Genomic DNA, 22,283 nt, shown 5'->3' with positions numbered 1-22,283 from the left:
TTCCATATCTCATTATTGGGAGGAGTGTTTCCGAGCATCTGGGAAGTAAAGAGCTGTTTTGATATAGCAACTTCATATCCTCTAAAGATATACTCAGGAGTGAGATTGCAGGATGATGAAGCAGTTCTATATTGAATTTTTTGCTAGGGGTTGTATTTCATAATGACTATATAATTTACATTCCTAGCAGCAGATGATGTTTCAATGTGGCTTCAATTTCTACTTTGCTGATGAATAGTGATGTTGAACGTGTGTGTGTGTGTGTGTGTGTGTGTGTGTGTGTGTGTGTGTGTGTGTGTGTGTGTGTTTACTCATTGTATGCCACGTTTTTAGAGAGATGTCTTCTTGGTTAATTTTTTTCCTGTTGCGTTCTTTCAATTTAAATTTTCTATATGGGAAAGAATGGGTTAAAAAGTTCAATAATTGACTTTCCTGAGGTTTGATTTTGTTTATACAGTGACTTAAAGCTAAATGGAAGTTAAATATCACAGAGAATTGTGTCCAATTTGTCAAAGTCGCTACTTAATAAGGACTAGACCTTGAGGTATAAAGCCAAAAATATGATCATTACCTTTTATTTAAAGACTGCTTGGTTGTGAATGTTGCCTTTCATATGTAGCAACTGGTGTTCTCTTGCTAATTGTGCTACCTAAAAAACCTGATTGCAGTGCTGGCACATAGGCTAAAGGAAGCCTGCCCCCAGCTAGCTTTCATTGGTGATAAAGGATTGCCAGTCCCTGCTCCACACTTTGTCTCCATATTTCCTTCTGTGAGTATTTTTGTTCCCACTTCTAAGAACATCTGAAGCATCCACACTTTGATCTTCCTTCTCCTTGAGCTTCATGTGGTTTGTGAATTGTATCTTGGGTGTTCTGAGCTTTTGGGCTAATGTCTGCTTATCAGTGAGAACATACCATGTGTGTTCTTTTGTGATTGGGTTACCTCACTCAGGATGGTATTTTCTAGTTCCATCCATTTGCCTAAGAATTTTGTGAAGTCATTGTTTTTAAAAGCTGTGTAGTATTCCGTTGTGTAGATGTGCCACATTTTCTGTATCCATTTCTTTTAAAGGACATCTGGGTTCTTTCCAGTTTCTGGCTATTATAAATAAAGCTGCTATGAACATAGGAGCAGAGACCGAAGGAAAGGCCATCCAGAGACTGCCCCACCTGGGGGATCCATCCCATATACAGATGCCAAACCCAGACAATGTGGCGGATGCCAAGAAGTGAAAGCTGACAGTAGCAAGCCTGATAAAGCTGTCTCCTCAGAGGCTCTGCCAGAGCCTGACAAATACAGAGGCAGATGCTTGCAACCATCCATTTAATGGGGTCCCCAATGGAGGAGTTAGAGAAAGGACTAAAGGGATTTGAAACCCCATAAGAAGAATAATGGGGTTGGGGATTTAGCTCAGCGGTAGAGCGCTTCCCTAGCAAGCACAAGGCCCTGGGTTCGGTCCCCAGCTCTGAAAAAAAGAAAAAAAAAAGAAAAAAAGAAAGAAGAATAACAATATCAACCAGCCAGATCCCAACCCCCACCCCTAGGGACTAAACCAAGAGAACACAGGAATGGACCTATGGCTCCATATGTATATATAGCAGAAGATGGCTTTGTTGGGCATCAGTGGGAGGAGAGGTCCTTGGTTCTATCAAGCCTCAATACCCCAGTGTAGCAGAATGTCAGGGCATGAAGGTAGGAGGGAGTGGGTTGGTGGGCGAGGGAGTACACTCATAGAAGCAGGGGGAGGGAGGATGGGATAGCGAGTTTTGGAGGGGAAACCAGGAAAGGGGAATAACATTCAAAATGTAAATAAAAAAATCCATTAAAAGAAAAAAATTGCAAGTACAGTAAACAGCTGGGTAGAGGGAGACAGGGCAGGACCTTTAGATTCCAGGCTAGGAACTGGAAAATATTGAGACAGAAAATCATCATGATTTGGGAGAGAGAGACTGGTCAGATTTAGAGCTGCAGAAGGTAAACCATCCGAAACGTAGGTGAGAAAGAATGGAGCCCCTGAAAGGGTTGCCCAGAAGTTTCTTGGGCAGCAAAGACTAAGGAGCAGCCTAGAAGGAGCCAGGGCAACAAAGATAAAATAGAGAGTTAGAGGGCATTAAGCCAGGATTGCATGAGGGAAATGCATGCTAGTCCTGGGGAAGATTAGAACTGCCCAGCCTTGGAATTAGCCAGGGCATTTTAACTGGGATGCATATGTGTGTGTGTCTTCTGTTCACTAATCCAGATGGCTCGCAGTAGCACAGCCCCACCCAGGATAGCTCCTGGGTGCGTGTGTGGGTATTGTCCTGGGTGAATATGCTTGTGTGTGTGACACAACCATTGCTACATTCATATTCATGCAAAAGTTTTTAAAATTTTTCTAGTGCTACATTTTTCTTAATTATTCACTACTTTCAAAGATTTTTTACCACGAATTTATTTTGAATAAAAAAACATCAAGTTAAACAAAAGTTTATTGATAATTTGCAATCTGAATGGAATTTTTATGAGTTTCTAAAATTCTTCTTTATAATAGTTTATACTAAATAATTTTGAATAGGAAATTAATTTTATTTGAAACCAAAGAACACAGTTTCCTTTTTTTTTTTTCCTTTTTCTGGTGTCGCGGACATAAGCCCCCTATCCCATCCTTCTTCTTCTATAAGGGTGTTTCCCTCCCCACCCCCTCCTTCCTGCCCTTCCAACATTCCCCTACACTTGGAGTCCAACCTTGGCAGGACCAAGGACTTCTTCTTCCATTTGTGCCCAACAAGGTTATCCTCTGCTACATATGCAGCTGGAGCCATGGGTCAGTCTTTGGGTAGTGGTTTAGTCTCTGGAAGCTCTGGTTATTTGGCATTGTTGTTCTTATGGTGTTGCAAGCCCCTTCAGCTCTTTTAATCCTTTCTCTTAATTCCTCTAACTAGGGTCCTGTTCTCAGTTCAGTGGTTTGCTGCTAGCATTCACCTCTGTATTTGACATGCCCTGGCTGTGTCTCTCAGGAGATAACTATATTAGGCTCCTGTCAGCATGCACTTCTTAGCTTTATCAATACTATCTAGTTTTGGGGGATATATATATATATATATATATATATATATATATATATATATATATATATATGCCACATGCAGGCAGGCTTTGAATGGCCATTTTTTCAGTCTCTGCTCCAAACTTTGCCTCCATATCCCCTACTATGAATATTTTTGTTCCCCCTTTTAAGAAGGAGTGACACATACCCATTTGGTCATCCCTCTTCTTGAACTTCATGTGGTGTGTGGATTGTATCTTGGGTAATTTAAATTTTTGGCTAATATCCACTTATCAGTGAGTGCGTACCATGTGTGTTTTTCTGTGATTGGGTTACCTCACTCAGGATGATATTTTCTAGTTCAACCCATTCATTCACCTTTGAATTTCATGAAGTCATTGTTTTTGATACCTGAGTAGTACTCCATTGTGTATATATACCACATTTTCTGTATCTATTACTCTGTTGAAGGGCATCTGAATCCTTTCCAGCTTCTGGCTATAATAAATAAGGCTGCTATGAACATAGTGGAGCATGTGTCTTCGTTGTATGTTGGAGCATCTTTTGGGTATATGCCCAGGAGAGGTATTGCTGGGTCCTCAGGTAGTGCAATGTCCAATTTTCTGAGGAATGTATAGACAGATTTACAGAGTGGTTGTATCAGTTTGCAATCCCACCAACAATGGAGAAGTATTCCTCTTTCTCCACATCTTAGCCAACATCTATTGTCATCTGAGTTTTTGATCTTAGCCATTCTGACTGGAGTGAGGTTGAATCTCAGTGTTGTTTTGATTTGCATTTCCCTGATGACTAAGGATGTTGAACATTTCTTTAGGTGCTTCTCAGAGATTCAATATTCCTCAGCTGCGAATTCATTGTTTAGCTGTACCCAATTTTTTAATAGTGTTATTTGGCTCTCTGGAATCTACCTTCTTGAGTTCTTTGTGTAATATGGATGTTAACCCTCTATTGGATGTAGGATTGGGATCTTTTCCCAATCTGTTGGTTGCTGTTTTGTCCTAACAACAGTGTTCTTTGCCTTACAGAAGCTTTGCAGTTTTATGAGGTCCCATTTGTTGATTCTTGTTCTTAGATCATAAGCCATTGGTATTTTGTTCAAGAAAAATTTCCCCTGTGCCCACGTCATCGAGATTCTTCCCCACTTTTTCTTCTATTAGTTTAAGTGTATCTGGTTTGATGTGGAGGTCCTTGATCCACTTGGACTTAAGCTTTGTACACGGTGATAAGAATGGATCGATCTGCATTCTTCTACATGCTGACTTTCAGTTGATCCAGCACCATTTGTTGAAAATGTTATCTTTCTTCCATTGGATGGTTTTAGCTCCTTTGTCAAAGATCAAGTGACTATAGGTGTGTAGGTTCATTTCTTGGTCTTCAATTCTGTTCCACTGATCTATCTGCCTGTCTGTGTACCAACACCATACAGGTTTTATGACTATTGTTCTGTAATAACTGCTTGAATTCAGGGATGGTGATTCCCCCAGAAGTTCTTTTATTGTTGAGTATAGTTTTTGCTATATTGGGTTTTCTGTTATTCCAAATGAATTTGCGAATTGCTTTTTTTAATCTCTATAAAGAATTGAGTTGGAATTTTGATGGGGATTTGGCAAAATGGCCAATTTTATATTATTTCTATATTAACCCTGCCAGTCCATGATCATGGGAGATCTTTCCATCTTCTGAGATCTCCTTCAATTTCTTTCTTCAGAGACTTCAAGTTCTTGTCATGCAGATCTTTCACTTGCTTGGTTAGAGTCAAACTGATGTATTTTATATTATTTGGGACTATTGTGGAGGGTATCCTTTCCCTAATTTCTTTCTCAGCCTGTTTATCCTTTGAATAGAGGAAGGCTACTGATTTATTTGAGTTAATTTTATACCCAGGAACTTTGCTGAAGTTTTTATCAGGCTTAGTAGTTCTCTGGTGGAACTTTTGGGTTCACTTAAGTATACAATCATATCATCTGCAGATAGTGATATTTTGACTTCTCCCCTTTCAGTTTATATCTCTTTGACCTCCTTTTGTTGTCTGATTGCTCTGGCTAGGACTTCGAGAACTATATTGAATAAGTAGGGAGGGAGTGGGCAGCCTTGTCTAGTTGCTCATATTAGTGGGATTGCTTCAAGTTTCTCTCCATTTAGTTTAATGTTAGTTATTTTTTTTCTGTATATGGCTTTTACTATGTTTTGGTATGAGCCTTGCATTCCTGATCTTTCCAAGAATTTTATCATGAAGGGGTTTTGAATTTTGTCAAATGCTTTCTCAGCATCTAATGAAATGATCATGTGGTTTTTTTCTTTGAGTTTGTTTATAGAGGAGATCACCTTGGTGGGTTTCCATATGTTGAACCATTCCTGTATTCCTGGGATGAAGCCTACTTGATCATGATGTATGATTGTTTTGATGTGTTCTTGGATTCGGTTTGCAAGAAGTTTATTGAATATTTTTGCATCAATATTCATAAGGGAAATTGGTCTGAAGTTCTTCTTCATTGTTACATCTTTGTATAGTTTAGGTATAAGCATAATTGTGGCTTCGTAGAAGGAATTGCGTAGTGCTCCATCTGTTTCTATTTTGTGGAACAGTTTGGACAGTATCGGTGTGAGGTCTTCTGTGATGGTCAGATAGATTCTGCACTAAACCCATCTGGTCTTGGGCACTTTTTGGTTGGGAAACTTCTAATAACTGCTCCTATTTGTTTACGAGTTATGGGGTTGCTTAGATGGTTTATCTGTTCCCAATTTAATATTGGAACCAGGTACTCTAGAAAATTGTCCTTTTCCTCCAGATTTGCCAGTTTTGTTGAATATAGGTTTTTGTAGTAGGATATGATGAATTTTTTGAATTTCTTTAAAGTCTGTTGTTATGTCTCCCTTTTCATGTCTGATTTTGTTAATTTGGAAACACTCTCTGTGCCCTCTGGTTAGTTTGGCTAAGGGCTTATCTATCTTGTTGATTTTCTCAATGAACCAGCTCCTGGTTATGTTGATTCTTTGTAGAATCCTTTTTGTTTCTACTTGGTTAATTTCAGGCCTGAGTTTGATTATTTCCTGCCTTCTACTCCTCTTGGGTGTATTTGCTTCTTTTTGTTATGGAGCTTTTAGGTGTGCTGTCAAGCTGCTAATGTATGTTCTCTCCTGTTTCTTTTTGGAGGCACTCAGAGCTGTGAGTTTTCCTCTTAGTACTGCTTTCATTGTGTCCAATATGTTTGGGTATATTGTGGTTCATTTTCATTAAATTCTAAAATGTCTTTAATTTCTTTCTTTATTTCTTCCCTGACCAAGTTATCATTGATTAGAGCATTGTTCAACTTCCATGTACAGGTGTGCTTTCTGTTGTTTTTGTTGTTATTGAAGACAACAAAAGCCTTAGTTCTTGCTGATCTGATAGGATACATGGGATTATTTCTATCTTCCTGTATCTTTTGAGGCCTGTTTTTTGGCCAATTTTCTGCTGAATTTTTTAGAAGGTTATCATGAGGTGCTGAGAAGGAGGTATATTTTTTCTTATAGGATGAAATGTTCTATAAATATCTGTTAAGGCCATTTGGTTCATAACTTCTGTTAGTTTCTCTATGTCTCTGTTTAATTTTTGTATCTGTGATCTGTCCATTGATGAGAATGTGGTGTTGAAATCTCCTACTATTAATGTGTGAGGAGCTATGTGTGCTTTGAGTTTTAGTAAGGTTTCTTTTATGAATATAGGTGCCCTTGAATCTGGAACATAGATATTTAGGATTGAGAGTTCATCCTGAAGTATTTTTCCTTCGATGAATATGAAGTGTTCTTCCTCATCTTTTTTAATGACTTTTGGTTGAAAGTTGATTTTATTTGATATTAGAATGGCTACTCCAGTTTGTTCCTTCGAACCATTTGCTTGGAAATTTGTTCTCCAGCTTTTTACTCTGAGCTAGTGTCTGCCCTTGTTTCTGAGGTTTGTTTCATGTATGCAGCAATATGCTGGGTCCTCTTCATGTATCCAGTCTGTTATTCGTATGTCTTTTTATTGGGGAATTGAGTCCATTGATGTTAAGAAATATTAAGGAATAGTGAATGTTGCTTTCTGTTATTTTCGTTGTTAGAGGTGGAATTATGGTTGTGTCTCTCTCTTCTTTTTATTTTTTGCAAGAAGATTACTTTCTTGCTTTTTCTGTGGTGTAGTTTCCCTCCTTGTGTTGGAGTTTTCTATCTATTATGCTTTGTGAGGCTGGATTTTTCGAAAGATATTGTATAAATTTGGTTTTGTCATGGAATATCTTGGTTTCTCCATCTGTGTTAATTGAGAGTTTTGCTGGATACAGTAACCTGGGCTGGCATTCGTGTTCTCTTAGGGTCTGTATGACATCTGTCCAGGATCTTCTGGCTTTCATAGTCTCTGGTGAGAAGTCTGGTACAATTCTTATAGATATGCCTTTATATGTTACTTGACCATTTTTCCTTACTGCTTTTAATATTCTTTCTTTGTTTTGTGCATTTGGTGTTTTGACTATTATGTGATGGGAGAAATATCTTTTCTGGTCCAATCTATTTGGAGTTCTATTTGCTTGTTGTTTGTTTATGGGCATCTCTTTCTTTAGGTTAGGGAAGTTTTCTTCTATAATTTTGTTGAAGATACTTACTGGCCCTTTAAGTTGGGAGTCTTTACTCTCTTCTAGTCCTATTATCCTTAGGTTTGATCTTCTCATTGTGCCCTGGATTCCCTGGATGTTTTGGGTTAGGAGCTTTTTTTTTGTTTGTTTGATATTATCTTTGAAGATTTTATCAATATTTTCTATGGTATCTTCTGCCCCTGAGATTTTCTCTTCTATTTCTTGTATTCTATTGGTTATGCTTGCATCTATGACTCCTGATCTCTTTCCTAGGTTTTCTATCTTCTTGGTTATCCCCCTTTGTGCTCTCTTTATTGTTTCTATTTCCATTTTTAAATCCTAGATGGTTTTGTACAATTCTTTCACCTGTTTGATTGTGTTTTCCTGTAATTGTTTAGGGGATTTTTGTGTTTCCTCTTTATCAGCTTGTATTTTTTTGGATATCCAGAATTTGCTTTGGTGGGAGAACTGTGCTCTGATGTGCCAAGTAGTCCTGGTTTCTGTTACTTAGGTTCCTAGGCTTGCCTCTCACCATTATCTTGTTTCTGGTGTTAGCTTGTCTTGCTTTCTCTGACAGAGGCTTGACACTCCTATAGGCCTGTGTGTCAGTACTACTGTAGACCTGTTTTCTTTCAGCCAGATCTGGGAACTTAGAGCTCTGCTCTCAGGTGTGTATGTGCTCCTAGTGACTGGCTTTCAGCTCTTGGCAGAAGTAGAAACCCTAAAGGTCATGCCCCTGACTGCTCCTAGGTCCCTGTGCCCAGGGGCACAGATGGTACTAGGTGATTTCCTCTTGGTTCAGGATATGGGCAGAAAGTAGTTGTCTCCTCCGAGTTCTCAGGAGTGTCAGCACTTCTGAGGGTCCAGCTCTCTTCCATGGGATTTGGGTGCAGGGAGCTGTGTGACTGGTTCAGTTCAGTTCTGGGCTCAGTCAGAAACCAGTTTCTGCGCTTACTGCTCCTATATTCCTGTGTCCAGAGGTATTATGCAGTTTCCTCATGGGCCAGGGATATGGGCAGAAGTGGTGGTCTGTCCTGCCATCTCAGGATTTTTTGCACTTCTGGGAGTTCAGCTATCCCAAAGTTTCCTTTATCATTGTTTAGTAGCCATTCCATACCTGTATGCCATCTTGAATTTCTCCAATGGATATCAGAACTGCCTGTAGGACTCTTTCCCTATTAACAAAATCAACTCTAACATTAGTATTTCCGGTTAATTGACTCTATTTTCAATAGTTTTAGAAACAAATCAGAAGCAAGAAAATAGGCCCTTGATGCTATGAGGCTTTGTTTTGCGCAAAGACCTCTGGCATTCACTTGTACTTTGTGCTTTTTATGAGGAAGGATTTGACAAGCTTCCTAGATTGTTTTTCCTCTTTTCTAATTGTTCCACCAGATACTCTGCAAGATTCAGATCAACTATGACCATCTATCAGATGCCTAGTCCTTAAGGCCCTGTAGCATTTGAATCAACTCATCTGTCTTAGTAAGGATTTCTATTTCTGTGAAGAGACACCATGATCACGGGAACTCTTACATAGGAAAACATTTCATTGGGGCTCACTCTTAGCACAGAGGCTTAGTCCATTATCATCATGGTGGGGAGCATGGAGGCATGCAGATAGACATAGTGTTGGAGAAGGAGTTGAGAATTCTATTTTTGGATCCACAGGCAGGAGGAAGAGAAACTTTGAGACACCGGCCGGCCTTGAGCATCTGAGATCTCAAAGCTCAACCCCCACACTACAATGACATATTTCCTCTAGCATAGCCACACCTACTCCAACATGACCTCATCTCCTAATTGTGACACTTCCTGTGAACCTACGAGGGTTGTTTTCTTTCAGACAACCACCTCATCTTGGCTTTGAGGATTGTGAAATGGAGATTGTCTTGAAATTTGAGCAGTGTCCATAACATGCACAAGTCAGCCTAGAACTTGAGTAGCAGAGAATTAGGGGTAAAATGTCTACTATTGAAAGAGTAGCTAAAGTCCTTCAATGAAAAATTCCATGGCAATATCAGAAACTTGCTTTATAGTCCTGATTTTTATTTTAGTTTGATTGTAATGAGTGTTTGTTACTAGAAGTGGCTTATGAAAAACTATTCAGAAGTTAACTAGTCACATAGCTGTTGTTCGATCACATCGAAATTAACTAAATATTGAAGCAGTAACTTCTTTTCATTGAAACTTCTAATTTAGAACTATGTTGAATCAACTCAAAGTTTTCTCTGCTGAGGCAAGAATGTAAGGTATGCTGCAGAAACAAGTCAGCCTCATCAATGATAAGACAATTCTTAACCTTGTAAAAATGCTAATGCATGGAATAATTTTCCAACTGGATAAGAATTCCAACAGTTTAGAAAATTTACTAAATTGCTGAAATTTATCTCAAATTTCCTGAGTTGCTTACAAAGTTGTTTTTTTTTTTCTAAATTGTGCTGTGATTGATCTACAAATAAAGAAACAAACAAAAGATAAATAGAACTGCATTTGGTAGAAATTGTCCCTCTATATTTTTTTTCCAGATTGGGGGTGCAATACATTTAGTCAGACATCCCCACCCTGGGGCATGGATAGCCATGTGGGAAGCATTTCTAACTGAATGTCTGAAGTATCTAGGGCTGATTTACTTACTACAAAACATCCCCCATATAGTGATGATGGATGCCTTGTATTGCAAGTTTCCTGAGGGCAAAAAGCAGCCTGGGATTGCCTTATAGAAAGCCAATTCAAAACAAAAATCATGCTGTGTCTTCACTTTTAAATTTGATTAGCCGTAGGTTAGATGCTGTCTTCTTTCAGAATTAAAAGTTGCTCATTTCTAGACTAAGGATTCTGACAGAATAAAATACTTCAAATGTCAAGAAATCAAAATGCCACAGAAAGATCTACTGGTAGCAAGTGCAAAATTACATTAATCAAGATTATTTAAATTTTCTTCATTTTAGTTTTCTCATTCCCAAATTGTGAATTAGATACAGAAAGTTAAATGATTCGGATTTGTACTAGCCACCCAACATACTCAACTAATAATGTTATAATTATGCAGTTACTCCATATAATTATTCACTTTTAAGCAAAGACTTTGCAAATATTTATTTACAAGGTGCCATTTTAATCTTTAGACGTGTATCACAGTGAGTAATTATAATGTATGACTTTTAAATATTTTGTTTATCAGTTCTGACTGCAAGAAAATGGTTTCCATCTTCGTTTCAAGCCAGGGGTTATTATACTAGATGGTCTGAGACAAGAAATACCTTGTTTGGAGGGAACCGAAAACAATGGTTATTTCTGTTTTCAAAACAATCAGTCTGCCTGATTGGCATCCACCCATGCACTAAAAATGGCCATGAGATGACTTGTTCTCTTTTCAGCTAATTTAAGAACTATAAAAACTTAATGGCTGTGTGCTGGTAAAACTCCATTTAGACATTAGCAATTGATTATGTGGCACTTTGAAATTCTTAAGGTCTCTTCATTAGCACTGAGCATAATTTAAGCACATCCGTACAGCTAAACCTATGCCTTTGAATAGACAAATACTCTGGAGCTGGGAAACTATTCCTCCCTGATTCTGAGCATAAACACTGGTTGGATCCAGAATCTCAGGAGAGTCCTTCTGGAGCTTAGTAGAAGCTCATCAAAGCTGTAATGTTAATGGGCTCATGGTACTTCCCAGGAGTGCTTTTGTTTGAAATTAGGAAGGTATAAACACAACTGTGAAGTGAGAAGGAAGTCAGGGAGAACCGAGTTCAGCAATCTAGGGAAGTTTCGAACATCAGATTAAATAGAACGCTACTCATTTTCTGTCTCTACAATGTCCATGTATACATATCTGGTTTATATATTGTCTATATAAATATATTCAATAATTTATTTATACATATGAATATACTATAGTGTGATATGCATATATACGTACAGTAATATAACTCAATATAATATAATGTATCCTCCTTTGGACTTTCTGGGGGATTCTAGTGGATATCTGAATGTCCGTGGAGAGGAAGGGAAGATTTCTTTCTGGGCAGTCAGAGGTAGACTGGGTGTTATTTATTGAGTGAACACTGGCTGTTTGTTCCACTTGAGTTCAACTTCAGGTGAGCCTTGTTGTCACTGAGTGTCACTCAAGAGAGTTGGCAGCTCTGTTTTCTTTGTGACCCTTTTCTTTCTGAAATTTTGCCATGCATCTTTCAGGCAAGTTCACATTCCCCTAGGGTCTAATGCTGACAATTATTTGCTTAGCTGTATAGACTCTATCACTGTTTTTTGCTAGCTAAGTGATTTCTTTTTTCTTTTCCTAAAAATTAAATTGCCTTGGAAACAAACACACTTATTTCCCTCAAAAGAAGTAGCTTATAATACACACAACTTATATAAATTCAAAATCCATAGTAATTATAGTACATAAAGATCAATAACTTTTACTTGATTCTAAGAATACTTTCCTTTTATAAAAGGGTGAAGTTATTCTAAGGACACTTTTTTTTAATAAGAAAAAGGACGAACTTAATGTAGACTTCAGCTATTCGTGGTTATAACACATACTGCTTCTGAGTTATGTTCAGGAGTCACTGAAGGCAGTAGAAAAAGGGTTCCAGAAGTTAGCTCATGGCTTCTTGTAGCTATCCCAGAGATCATTTGTACTTGTTCTGTACTTCAGTGCTGCAGAGTTTCTTCAAAGGACAAAAGAAAACTTGATTGATGTTTGATTTAGTTCTCTGTCTCTGGGGCTTTACAGCCAGATGCTTTTACCTTTTATACCCGAGACTTTCTTATTTGTATTTATATAGGCATGGGGAATTCATCTCCTCCACTCCCCTCTCCAATCTATCTCCACCACCAGGGGAGAGCATCTCCATGTCAGGAAGCAGAATATACCTTAGTGAGAACCTACATTGTTAGTCGAAGCGCATTCCTTTGACATGTCTTAGTTTGTGAAGATTTCCACTTTTCTCAATTCCGTTGCAACCAACATCTCAATTATTTCACTGAAGACTGTCAGGCATTATGTTCAATCATAATATTTACTTCCTATGTCAGGGTACTTTTGGTCTCAGAATTTGCCGTAGCAAAACATTTCTTATCAATCTGATTGTTTTGTATATTTAAGATGAAACAGAGGGCATTATTAAATAGTCGTGTGTCTGTGTCCAATTACCTGTGCCCAGCACAAGACCAGCATGACTTAACAGATACTAACTCTGGTTTAGAGCACCTCTAAACAGACTTTCCATGCTTAGCTTAAGTATTGATTCTTAGGAAAAATTTATACCTTCATATATTGGAGGGTCCTTGGTGTTCAGATTCCATATTTAGTCGGTAGTGAAACATAAGGAGCAGCATCAAAGATGATTTTCTAGAGAATTAAAAGATGTTAAGATTGTGAAAATTCTGATCAAGGGAGTAAGGTGTGGGAAAGAAGGCAAGTGCTTAGCAGAGACCCAAAGGCAAGCAGGAAGTGGGAAACCTGAAGGTGAGGGGAGAGAAATCTCCAGGGATGCTCTGACTGAAGGTGTAAGGAAGTGGGAGGCAAGCTGGACTCTGCCAAGGTTGGCTTAGAGAAGATGTTTACTTGGCTTTCTCTGGTTTGCCCAGAATCTGTAGTATAGTGTAGAATCTGTAAGTCACTTACACATCAAATTTATCCACGTTAGTATAGAGATTGTAGGTTTTCTATCATGGAAATTTATATGGACTGGAGGACAATGTGCTTATTAGCTGAGAGGGGATTTGTCCCTGTTATTCAAATGATGAAGAGGTTAGCTTCTTTGGAATCCTACTTCCATAAATGGACACGTGTCAAGAAAATTCAAGGTGAAATAAGGATAAGTTTAAATATTTTTGTTCTATTTGTAGGTAGGAATATTTACTTAACTTGGGTATAAAAGCTGTAAAACCCAGGTGAGCCAAAATTTAATATTTTGATACAGAAAATTCATATGAATTATTATATTATTCCCTTTAAACTAGTACTGAAAAGTCAAACAAAGACACTTCATATTGCTGATTTAGTGAAATTACAATGGGAGCATTCTTTCAAAAATTATTATTTATTTTTATTTTCTGTGTGTGTTTGCTTGATCACATAGGTGCCTGGTGTCCATAAGGCAGGAAGAAGTTGTCACATTCCTGGAACTGTTTTGAGCTTTCTTGTTGGTGCTGGGAATTGAAACTACATCCTCTGTAAATCAAGTGCTCTTAACCACTAAGGCTTCTCTCCAGTCCAGATATGCTTGCTTGCTAGCTTCCTTCCTTCCTTCCTTCCTTCCTTCCTTCCTTCCTTCCTTCCCTCCTTCCTTCCTTCCTTCCCCCCTTCCTTCCTTCCTTCCTTTCTTTCCTTCCTCCCTTCTTATTTATTTATGTATATTTATTTATTTACTCCCTTTACAATCCAATATTAACCTTTCTCCCAATACCTGCTCATGCAAGTCCTCCCCTGATTCCATCTTCCCCTTCTCTTTTGAAGAAAGGGAAGTTCCCCTCTGGGTGTCTCTAACACCCTAACTAACACCCATCACTCCTGCACATCAAGCCGATGCAGGACTAGACCCATTCTTTCCCACTGAGGCCAGAAATGTGGTCCATTTAGAGCCCAAACTAATTTAAATATTTTCTTCTTCTTTTTTTTTTTCTTGAGAATTTCATCCATGTATATAAAGAAATATGAACAGGTCTACTTCCCATTTTTTGCACCAACTCCTCTATATTTCTCCTTCTGGGTCCCCTCCACACTTTAATTTTTATGACACATTAATCCAGTTACTGCTACACATATGCCCAGTAGTATAACGCTGTCCAGTTGAGTACTAGAAACACATCAGTGCCCATATCCTGAATGAAGAATGATTCTCCCTTTCTCAGCCACTATCCACTGCCAAAAGCTCATTAGGATAGAAGGAAGTTTACAGAAAGTATGTGTTAGACCACTTAAATAAAACTAAAGTCCTCATATGCTTTCTTGTGAACGTGCATAGTTCACATTTGCTAAGTAGTAAGTGGTAGTTGCCCGATGCCAAATTAAGTTTTTTGCTAAAATTTATAAATGAAGATAAATTTTTCTTAATAACAAAAAAAATCAATTTATTTCTCTAGCTTTCTTTTTTCTGATCATCCCATATTATTGAATGTGTTTTAATCATTCTAAAATTATTGATTAGCATTTCAAATTTATTAAATATTGTGATGAAAATTAATATGGTTATAAACTATCTCCTCTCCAAAGCCAAAAAATATAAGCAATGGGAAGAGGCCCTTCTAAATATTAACTATTTTAGCATTGTTATAATCAATACAAGAGACACTTATGTGTAGTGCCACAGGGCAACTGATTCTTTGAAACATTTAAATCTTGGAAATGACCATTTTTTTTCACTCACAATGTTCATATTTTAAAAGTCATTGAAAATTCACATTCACAAACTCAAGCAGCTAAAAAGGCAGTATTCATTTGCTTTTTCTAATGTGAAGATTTTTATACCTAATTACTACTATTTGGAATTCTCATGTTTCATGGACTTTTAATTAGTAAACTGATCTTTTTAATTTTTGAAAAAATGTTTTGGTTCATGAAATAAAACTCTCTGCTCATCCCTTGTCTGTCATTTGATGGTTGGGACTGATTTTTATTTACTTGGTGATGGAGAATTATTTTAATGGGTAAATGATACTATAGAAGAAGGAAAGAAAATCCTCCCACCACATAACAATCAGAACACTAAGTATATAGGACAAAGAAAGAATATTCAAAGCTGCAAGGGAAAAAGGCCCAGGATAGCTAAAACAATATGTATGATAAAAGAACTCTTATAGGTAGCACCATCTCTAATTACAAGCTGTACAACAGAACAATAGTAATTAAAAACTACATGGTATTGGTATAGAAAAAACCAGGTTGATCAATGAAATTGAATCACAGACCCAGAAGTAAACCTACACACCCATGTACACTTTAATTCTGACAAAGAAGCCAAAATTATACAATGGATAAAAGAAAGCATCTTCAACAAGAGGTCCTGGTCTAGCTGGATGTCTGCGTGTAGACCACGCAAACAGCTCCATATTTATCACCTGCAAAAAACTCAAGTCCAAGTGTATCAAAGACCTCAACATAAAACCAATACACTCAAATAGAAGAGTGAAAAATAGCTTTGAAATCATTGTTACAGGAAACAACTTCCCGGACAGAACACAATGAAGCAGGCTCTAAGATCAACAATTAATAAATGGGACCTCGTGAAACTGAAAATATTCTGTAAGGCAAAGGACACTGCCAGTAGGACAAAATGGCAGCCTATTGATTGGGAAAAGATCTTCACCAATCCTACGTCTAACAGATGGTAATATTCCTAATATACAAAATATATAAAGAACTCAACAATTTAAACACCAACAACCCAAATCACCCAATTAAAAATGGGATATAGAGCTAGACAGAGAATTCTCAACAAAAGACTCTCTAATGGCCGAGAAAGACTTAAAGAAATAGTCAATGTCCTTAGTTATCAGGAAAATGCAAATCAAATGACCCGAAAATTCCATCTTACACACACACACACACACACACACACACACACACACAAACACACAGAGACACACACATTTATATATGAAGATCAGGTGTGGACAAGGACAACTATTTTTAACTTCAATCTTAATATTTCTGAAGCATAGTAAAAGATCGTTTAATTTTTCATCTACATAAGATTATTAATTTCTACTGTTTATCACAGTTTCAACTTTCATTATGGATTATTGCAAGTTTACTACATACTTAGAGATTTTATATCTCTAAAGTTTACTTGTATTTAAATATAAATGTTAAACCTATTTATATTAATTATGAATCTATATTAGATTTACTGAGTATTCAGAACGTACTAAGCCTATAAGAATATATGTATGAATTTTCTCATGTTTAAATATTTATTTTCTGTCTAAGCCAGTAGGAATTTGTACATCTTGAAAGTCTTTTTTTCATTAATTTATTTATTCACTTTGCATTCTGATTGCCACCCCCTCCTCCTGGTCCCCACCCCTCACACAGTCTCTCTCCCATCCCCTCTCCCCTTTTTCTCTGAGAGAGTGGGGGCTCCCCTTCATATCACCCTATTCTGGCAGATAAAGTCTGTGCAGGAATAAATACATCTTCTCTCACTGAGGCCAAACAAGGCAGCTCAGTTAGGGGAACAGGATTCATAGGCAGGCAACAGACTTAGGGCTAGTCACCCCTCTAGTTATGGGTACTTGAAAGTAGACCCACCTACATATGTACGGAGGCCTAGGTCCATACCATGTATTCTTTTGTTTTTTTGGCTGGTGGTTCAGTCTCAGAAAGCCACCAAGGGTTCAGGTTATATATAATGTCTTAAGTAAGGGCCTTACTTGAAAGTTAGATGGTTCTGGAGCCTCCTGTCTGCCAGGAGATGGCACTAATGCACTTTTTCCTTTATTCCAGATAACAGATCTATAAGACAAAGATTACCTTATGATGCATTATGCAATCCTGGATGAAGTAAGCATTTTGTATCATTCCACTTTCTATACTTTATACTTTATTTATGTTGCATGCTAAGATTATTAGTTGTTGCACCTCATCTATATCAGAAGCTCCCTTTGTTTTATTTAAGTGTATAATATATACAATGGTGACATGACTTGTTTCATTTTGCAGTGTGTTTTTAGAAGTGGTCAAGCCTTCAAAAGAAGAAAAGGAAATATATTTATGTATGAAAAGTCCAGATGTCACTTGGTTCATAAATCATACCAAACTACAAGGATACTGGTGTGATTCAGTTCAATTCAATTTTAGTGGGAATGGTGTGAAATCTACCGTATTAATTTCTTTCTAGCATTATTGCTTGTATATTAAGGGTATATTTTTTATGAGACTAAATTTTGGCTTTTTGCATCTAGTAGCCGATGTTATTTCAGAATTAGTTTGCCACAATTTATATTAAACAATTACAAAAATATTCCAGCTGAGAATGGAAAAATATGGGTACTCGTTTTCTAATTATGATGAAAATGATTGCTTATCCATGAATAAGATAAAAACAAATGTTAGTGCAGTCCATGCTCTGAGCTGCCCATTCTAACACCTGCTGGTCATGCGGACATGAAAGAGCTTACAATTCCTGCCCAGAAGTACTTTACAGGAAGGCAAGGAAGCTCCATTTCTTGCAGTTGCTCCACAGTGCTCTGTGTGGTGAGCGTTTTACATTTTTATGAATCCCATAAGTGAGTGGTATGTATTGCTATACATTTTTTATTTTCCTTATGATGTTTGACATGGAACATTGTCTCATATGCTCATATTATGTGTATACCATCTCACAAATATTTTTACATGTTAGAAAATGGTTTGGTATTGGAAATCAATTGCTGTGCTTTTTTTTCTGAGGAGGACTACCTCCCCTGCTTACAACATTCTAGGTCATTTGTAGTTCTTTGTCTAGGGGTGAAGCCCTTGTTTTTCCCATCTCCTTTGGCGTGTATGTTGTTGCCATTTTTGCTTTGGTCATGTTTAGGCAGTTAGATTTTCTAACATTTACAAACTCAGTGTCAGACAGCCGCGAAAGCAAGATTCCTAAAAGAAGTTACCATTATATGGACTGAGGAGGTGTTATTTGTTTATTTATGAACATGTGTGTTGTGTATAGATGTACATAATTTCTTAAATTATATATTATATATAATTAATCATTACATATAATTATATATTTATGCTTATCTTCAAACAAACACAATAATAAAATAATAAAAATGATTTGCTTCATTTCTTAATGATCTATGAGAAATTTTCAGAACATTTATTGGAACAAGTAAATTAAAAATAATCTTTTTTCAATTGGGGTTTTATTATTTTTGTCTATTTACAGTATGACTAAAAAAAGACATTTAACAAAATTTAAAAGAAACGAGGTTTTTATTGTATGTGTTTATCTAGAAACTGAATACTTTGATGTATGACACATTTTGATTCAGTTTTTTCACATGTGATATGGTATTTAAATTGAAGTTCATTATTTTTACATTTGTTAGAAATCTATCATTTCTTTTTTTATTATTATTATTAACTTGAGTATTTCTTATATACATTTCGAGTGTTATTCCCTTTCCCGGTTTCCGGGCAAACATCCCCCTCCCCCCTCCCCTTCCTTATGGGTGTTCCCCTCCCAACCCTCCCCCCATTGCTGCCCTCCCCCCCACAGTCTAGTTCACTGGGTGTTCAGTCTTAGCAGGACCCAGGGCTTCCCCTTCCACTGGTGCTCTTACTAGGATATTCATTGCTACCTATGAGGTCAGAGTCCAGGGTCAGTCCATGTATAGTCTTTAGGTAGTGGCTTAGTCCCTGGAAGCTTTCTTTATCCCATCACCTTTCCATGTTGGACAAGGAAACTCAAGCAGGCACAAATGTGAAGGATCCATTTGTTCTCACATCTAGGAGTCCCACAAATTATTAAGCCAATAACTATAATATATACCCAGGAGACATCAACTGAGCCACAAAACCTTTGACCTCTAATATGTCCTGCCTTTGTAGTATGTATGCTAGGGCACTGGTAGTTCAGAACTTGTAGTACTAGCCAAGTAATGTCTGACTTGATCCAGGGGCCACTCCATGAGAAAGAACCCACACCGAACACTACTTAGGTAACCAAGAACTAGAGCTTAGATAGCCCAAAAAGCTAGGGTAAAGCCAAACATTACTGGTCGAAAAAGTCAATAAAATGATATGAAACACATCTACTCCCATCAAACTATTACAGTGGGATGGTTTGCATATGCTTGGGTCAGGGAGTGGCACTATTAGGAGGTGTGGCCCTGATTAGGTGTGGTAGCCTTGTAGGAGTAGGTGTGTCACTGTGGGTGTGGGGTTCAATATCCTATTCCTAGCTGCCTACAAGTATTCTGCTGGCAGCCTTCAGATGAAGATGTAGAACTCTCAGCTCTGCCTGCACCATGCCTGTCAGGATGCTACCATGGTCCCACCTTGATGATAATGGACTGATCCTTTGTATCTGTAAGCCAGCCCCAAGTAAATGTTTTCCTTTTAAGAGTTTCCTTGGTCATGGTGTCTGTTTACAGCAGCAAACCTAACTAAGACACTTAGCATCCACAAACCAACTTTTTCTAAACTGCGTCATGCCTCAGCTTTAGTTCCCACCACGCTACTCTCAGATTCTGTGAGATTGACATTTTTAGATTTCACACATGAGGGAGATGATGAAACACTTGTCTTTTTGTGCTTGGCCGATTTCACATAAAAACTCAAGTTACAAACTATTATAGCACACAACATCATTTTCTTTCTTACTATAGTGAGCAGTTATTTTTTTTTCCCGCTGTGCGCGTGTGCTGCATTTTCTCTATCTGCTCATCAGTTGATAAGCATATAGGTTGTTTCCATTTCTCGGCTACTGTGAATAATGCTCCAGCTACACAAATAGCACATACCTCATTTTGTTTAGATAAAACTCTTTGTTATTTCACTTCTTGGGATTATTGTAGTTTTTCCTTCTCTTTGCCTCTTCTCTTCTTTTTCTTCTTCTTCTTTTTTTTTTTTTCTTGTTCTGGAAGAAAACAGGTTTATTGGGTCCATAGTTTGACAAGGAAGAAAAATGCTATCTGGAGCCTTGTTTCCTGTTTGGCTTGTGCATTATTTATAAGAATGTCATTTAGTTTCTAAGGTTTGAAGATTTTCGTGATAGGTATTTCCATTACTTTTTCCTAATTTAATTCCAGTATGTTCAGATAACATACATTTTTGGGGTGTTTTCCTGTCTTATAATTGTGAGGTCTTTCATTGACAAAAGTATTTTCATGCTCATTACAAAGAGCATATATTTTGATAATATGAGTAGAATATTTATGAACAAATATTAGATTAAAGCGATTGTTAAAATTGTTATAGCATTTTACATTTTTATAGGTTTTTTTGATTCTTTTTTTTCATCACTTCTTTGAGATAGGTTATTGAACCCTCCAATTAAATACTGGTGGCTTTGTCTGTATTACCTTTTATCCAATCATGGTTAGTGCACATTATATCTTATGTACTCTTCAGTGACTGTTGATGAACCTGTCTGCTAATGTTGAAAGTTAGGGATGCATCTGCAGTGCATTTTATATTTTTCCATGTAAGATAGTATCTATGTTCATCTAGGGAAGACATTGTTATAAGAATGTAGTGACCGGTTAGTCGATGTGGAAGACAACCAGACCACAGGCCAGGCTCACTGACCGTGACTCTGGCCTGGGTGGGCGCCATTACTCTAAGGAGGTATGTGGTAGAGAGATGGGAGAGAAAGAGAAACAGCAGTTTGTGTACTACAAAGAGAAGCAGAACAATGAGGGACAGCCTGATGTGAGAAGCCTTCACTGCCACCTGATGGGATGGTATCATCTGGCTCATGCTGCCACCAAGGGTCATGCCTATCTCTTAGCCCTATCACAACAGGAGTCAGTGTGGATGTCTGTGGCTATGTTAACAACAAAGGCCAAGTGAACATCTGTGGTGTGGGCTGCCCTCTATGGCCATATTCATCTTCAAGGACCACATTGAGTTGGCCCTGCCCCTCACCTGCCACTGCAAGATAGCATCAACAGTGGCTTTGGAGAATTGGCCTAACCCCTTGCTTAGATATACTATCCTAGGGAGAGATGGCCCTGGCCATTGTTGTAGCGATGCAGGAGAGCTGACCCTACCCCTCATCCAGGCAGGGCAGCTTGCTGTCCTGGTGGTAAGAGTAAGGGAGCTGGCCCAGGAACCTGGTCAGTGCAGAGAACTGGAGGCAGGCTGATCGATTTAGCTACCACCCAGGTCCAGATCCAAGGCTTTGAACCCAACCACCTCAACATCTCTCCCACTTGTGAACTGCTGGAGCACACGAAGGGACTAGTTCTGTAGAACTGAAACTTGAGTATCTCCATGACTCAGGGCAACAGCAGGATATCTGAGAAGAGTCTCGGTGGGTTTTCGGTACCGATGGGAAAGCCAGAGGCCTGAAATCAGGCCAATGACTCACTGCAATGAACATTAGCAAGTCAAGCTGTGTGCATATAGGGGTATGCTGTGGGACACATTGTGAGACACTGCAGCTTCCATGGCTAGATTTTAATATTTGTTTGTTATTTTCTTTTGGAGGAAGGTTACAAAGGCAGAGGGCTGGATTCCATCCCTTGCTTTTTGCTTTGGGGGTGATCTGATCAGGCAAACCAGGAGGGAAAGGATGAATGAGGTCTGGGATGGTGGATCAGCAGGATCCTGGTCTGGCACTGCATGCAGAAGGGGGAAGATCTCTGAAGGTTTCAGGGTTACAACTCTTCAGTGTTGTGACTCTTTTAGATAACAGTGAAATAGGTCTCTTAGATGATATTCAACAAAACAACTTGTGTTTTTTATTCACGACGAACAAGGGATATACTAACCTTAGAAAGTGGGAAGGGTTCTTCTTACTTCTTTTCCATCGAGAGGCGTTCCAGGAAGTTGACCTGTAATTTTGCCAAGGATTAAGTGACATTCCGCAGGTAGAGTGTGGGGAATGGGACTCTCTGGATAAGGTAGAAAAAAGGAAAACCTGCTAGGAAAGGGGGTCCTCCATTTTGCACTGATCTCAGGGGAGCTGTCTGGACAGGGT

General features: G+C 38.0%; 1 protein-coding gene across 1 annotated transcript in view; it reads right to left on the bottom strand.

Annotated features, from left to right (window-relative positions):
* LOC116904438 (cystic fibrosis transmembrane conductance regulator) overlaps positions 1 to 22,283 on the bottom strand; it is a gene marked incomplete at its 5' end in the record, with an annotated part of 277,554 nt that overhangs the window by 105,274 nt on the left and 149,997 nt on the right. The gene's annotated exons all lie outside the window — the stretch shown is intronic.

Source organism: Rattus rattus, chromosome 6 (genome assembly GCF_011064425.1).
Source record: "Rattus rattus isolate New Zealand chromosome 6, Rrattus_CSIRO_v1, whole genome shotgun sequence".
In the NCBI taxonomy this organism is placed as follows: domain Eukaryota; kingdom Metazoa; phylum Chordata; class Mammalia; order Rodentia; family Muridae; genus Rattus; species Rattus rattus.
This window is presented reverse-complemented; position numbering and strand designations above follow the sequence as displayed.